The following is a 5,090-nucleotide window of genomic DNA, read 5'->3' on the forward strand; positions in this document are numbered from 1 at the left end:
AATGAAAGCATTTTAAAATTCATTCATATTTAAAGAAATACAGTCAAAACAGCTTTAAGATACTACTTGTTAGCCATCACATTGCAACAATTTTAAAAATATGGAAAAATGATTGGTGAGGCTGTACTATCAAGCATATTCAGCATTGCTGGTGGCAATGCAATCTGCTACAACCCTTCTGGAGGGAATTTGACAATACTTCAAAAAAACTAGTCATGGACTTAGCTTTTGACCCAGAAATCTTATTTATAGGAATCTCCCCAGAAGATACCTTTCTTACATGATAAAAATATACTTGACCAACATTATCATTGTAGCATTATTTGTAATTACAAATATTGGAAATAACATAATGTCTACATAGAATAGAAGGTGAATAGACTATGGTAGCTTACCATAGTTTAAGCTTCAAATCTAGAAGGAGTCAAATGTCCTAACTAATAATCCATACTACGTGGAAAGCCAGATAACATTAGAAAGTCCTCACTTGAGGCATAGCTATTACAGTAATTTTTGTTATATCTCAATCAACATTATAAATCTCACTAATTAAAATCAATATCATAAGTACATTATGATTATTGAAACCATAACTTGTTGCTACAGTGATGGGGATTAGAATGGGCTCTTTAGATGGCAATCTTGCATGAAGAGAATGTAAAGATTCAGTGAGATCTTTACAAATTGTCACATTGGGTATTGGACACTTAACATAAATCCTATGAGGCTTGCAATCCTGTCCCCTGGGAATCACACCTGAGTTTTAATTCCTAAATGTTTCTGTTTAGCCTTGGTTTTCTGAGGAATCTCCTTTCCTGATTTCAATTATAAGGATAGTAGAATCTGGTATCTGTTATTGTGTCATTTGTGCTTTAAGTGAAACTTTCATGAGCTAGTTAGTATATTGCTTTTATTTTACATCACTGGATTTATTTTTGCTATCATTTGTCATGTGATTTTTAAAATAGTGTTAAAATAGCCCTATATTTTTTTCTTATAGTGCAAGCTACCAGTTTATGACAGTCATGTCAACCTCAGAAAATGACTTAGGTACCTTTATATCTACTTCTATTGTATCTTACAGTGATACTTACTTTTTTCAATTTCCTCAGCCAGCATTTGTAGTGTCTTTATTAAAGGTGTTGGATTATTTGTTTATTGTCTGCTATGTCCATTGGTATAGTCAGGGTTTTTTGTTCTTTAATAAATTAATAAACTTTGATCATATTTATGTTTTCAAAAAACTATTGGCATAAAATCGTACACAATATTCCTCTTTTTCTGGTGACCTGTATTGAATCTCTAATTATGTTTCCCTTTTCATTTCTAACATTATATATAAACAATCTCACCCAACTTCATTGATCTTTATAGTAAGTTTACCTATTTCATTAATATTTTAAGATAATTACTTTTGATATTTCACATTAACGTTTGCTTTTTTACTCACTTTATTATTTTCTGAATTATTAAATTTAATGTTTAAAATATATTTTTAGTCTTTCATCCATTTCTCTGTATTTATATAGCAATGTTAGATTCTAAAATGCAAAGTTAGCTACATCCTTCAGTTTGACTTGCAGTACTTTTATTAAGTTATTTAAACATTTATTTACTTTTTGATAGAAACCTTTCTAGAAACTTAGGATATACCAATATTAAAAAACAACCCTTGCTGCTACGGAACTTATAGTATTTTTGGGGAAAAATAACACAAATAATAAAGAGGATTATAAATAAGAAAATGTCATGACTATATTAGAAAGTGGTTAGTGCTAAGAAAAATTGTGAAGATATTAAGTGGTGGCACAATACACTCTCAAATAAGAAAAGTTAGGGTATGCGTCTCTGAAAAGATGAAATTTGAGCAAAGGTTTGAATGAGGTAAAAAAGTTAGCCAAAGGGAAATGTCACTTACATGCATAAATGACAACTTTGGCTTTTGTCAAGTACAGATTAAAGGAAGACAGAGAAAAATTGGGGCTTCTCTGAGAGAGAAAGGTGGTTCTGAATAGGTGGTAGCAATAACAATATTGAACATACCTTATATCTATTTTTAAAGTATAGAAGATACAATTTTCTAACGTATCAGATATGAGGTGATAGAGAAAGAATAGACAATTATGACTCCAAAATTTTTGGCCCTCAATGAAGAAAAGAGGGACTGTAAGTGGAGCAAAAAATATTTTGAATTCGGTTTTTTGTGTGATGAATATGAGAAATGTTTTGCACACCAAATTTTAACTGTTGTGTAGATAGATGGATATTTGTTTAGAGCTCAAGAGAGGTTTGGGCTGCTGAAATAAATTTTGAATTTGTGAACATAGAGATGGCATATAAATTCATTAGAATGGATGGGATCACCACAGAAGAAAGCACCCAGAGAAAAGAGCACGATAACAGAACTGTAAAGCCTTTCAACAACAGAAATTTTGGTAGAAGAAAAAAATACTAAAAAAGACTTGCAGGCCAGGCATGGTGGCTCACGCCTGTAACCCTAGTACTCTGGGAGACCGAGGAAGGAAGATCCCTTGAAGTCAGTAGTTCGAGACCAGCCTGAGCAAAAGCAAGACCCTGTCTCTACTAAAAATTAGCAGGGCAACTAAACATGGAAAAACTTAACCAGGCGTGGTGGTGCGTGCTGGTAGCCCCAGCTACTTGGGAGGCTGAGGCAAGACAATTGCTTGAGCCCAGGAGTTTGAGGTTGCTGTAAGCTAGGCTGACGCCATGCACTTTAATCCAGGCAAAAGAGTGAGACTCTGTCTCAAAAAAAAAAAAAAAGAACAAAAGAGAAAAGACATGCAAAAACAACCACTGAGATGGGATCAAAAACAAGAGGGTCTGTTGTTCTGGGAATAAAGTGATAAAGTGCATCAAGGAAGAAGTGATATTGTTATATCAAAGGTCATGAAAAGCGTATAACGTGAAATACGTAAATGTGAAAAATGACTATCTGATTATGCAATACAAGATTATTGTCAACATTCACAAAACCCTTTTTTAGAATGCTAACAGTGGTGTGAGCCAGAGCTTAGGCCCATCAAGAGTGAAAGATGGGTAAGTTTGTGAGAAGCAAGAATTACAAATCTAAAAAGGGTTAAAAAAATCTGATCAATTGTGCACTACAGTGAGTGAGCTAGCAGAAAGAAGCTGGTTATTACAGCATAGGACACATAAAATTTAAATTTTAGAAACATTACAATAATTAGCAATTGTAAGATCTATCATGTAATCATGGGGGAAACGAGAGAGAAATGCACAAAATCATTAGAGCAGGAGAATTTAAGGAACTGAGTGGCTAGAGAGTTGGAAAGGTTATTTCTGTAAATATTGAAACTTCTATGAATTTTGGAGTTATTTTTGAGAGAGTGACAGTGGGAAAGTAGTTAAAATCATTAGGACATAAAGGGTGATGCCCTGAGACTACTCACATGATGACATAATAAGATGTTGTGGTTGATACAGTCTGTTTACCTGAGATTCAGAACTAAAGATTTTAGGAAGGATGCTTGTATTACTTATGTTTTGCAGCAAAATCAATTAATCCAAAGTTTAGCAGCTTAAAAATAGCAAATATTTATTATTCCAGAGTTTCTGTTGGTCCAGAATTTGAGAGTAGCTTTGCTACATACTCTTGTCTTGGAATCTGTCTCATGATGTTGCAATCTTTATGTCAAATGTGACTGAGGTCATCAGAGTTTCTTTACTGAGTCTGGAAGATTTCCTTCTAAGATCGCTTGTGATTAGCAAGTTGCTGCTGGTGGCTGGAAGGAGGTCTCAGTTTCTCAATACGTGGACCTGGAGCTGGTGGAATGTCCTCATGACTTGGGATAGATAGGTTCAGAGTAAGTGATTCAATAAACAGAAAGACAGAAGACATATCTTTTATGTCTTATCCACACTCTATTTCCCACAATAATGTATTAGTTACCACAGCAGCATTATTTAATGTGGGAGGGGCCTATGAATACCAAATGAGAATTATCCAGGACAATCCTTGAGGATGGCTACCAAAAAGGTAGAAATGGATGCTAAATGTGGTGGTAGAAATAAAAGAATATCTAGTGTACTTCCAAGCACAGTGATATAATAGCTCTGTGAAAAATAAAAACAATGCCACCATTGAAAAACAAAGCCACCACTGAGAGATTCTGCAAGAGAATTTTTGAACTAATTAGTATATATTGGTAACAGCTGGATTGGAATTTGAGCAATCCAATGAAGGGAATATTCAGATAATATGTTCACAATATGCAGAATTTTATGTATAATAAAATTTTGTGCATAACTGTTATACATAACAGTGAATTTCCATGGTAAAGAGTTTAAGGAGTTGAGATGACATTGCAAAAGGAGAAATAACAGGACATACAGAGCTATATTGGGATTAAGGTGTAAAAATAGGAAGGTAACCTGATGTTCCTATGAGTCATACAGAGACTAACATAAACAAAGACAAAATGAGATTAGTCCCACTGGATTCATTGAGTGGTGTTGGCAAGGCTTTAAGTACTATGGGATAGATAAAGCAGAGTGAGTTTCTGGAGTTTTCTCTAATTCTCTCTGTAGATAGAAGTCCAAGAGAAAGGAAGCTTTAAGCCACAGTACTGAGGACTCTCCTAGATGACAGGGTTAGACATTTCAGGGAGATGTGGGCTTGATCCCAGTGGTCCTAGTGGGAGGGTTTCCTGTTACACTCGTGTGTGGGTCTTTTCCTCAACCCCAAATATAGGGTTAGAGGGAACGTGAAGAAACATAGGCATTTACATTTTTATATATTACCAATTATTTTGTAATTTCTATTGTGATTTCATTTTACATGGAAGAGCTTTTTGGAAGTGTTTAAGTTTTCAAAATGTAAGAGAATGAAGGAAGGGCTTCTTTTTCAGATTTTTAATGGTACTACATTGAGGATTAAGAATATGATTTGTATGGTGGTGACTATTATTATTTCTTATAAATTTGTCATTTTGTCCCTTGAAACATGATCAGCTTTTAGAGAGGGTTCATGTGTTTGGTGATGGTTGTAGGGTTATTACTAAAATGTGGATACATACACACACACAAATTGTGCATTTTATCTGTTTAAA

Source organism: Propithecus coquereli, unplaced genomic scaffold, assembly GCF_000956105.1.
Source record: "Propithecus coquereli isolate 6110/MARCELLA unplaced genomic scaffold, Pcoq_1.0 Scaffold135, whole genome shotgun sequence".
Lineage (NCBI taxonomy): Eukaryota > Metazoa > Chordata > Mammalia > Primates > Indriidae > Propithecus > Propithecus coquereli.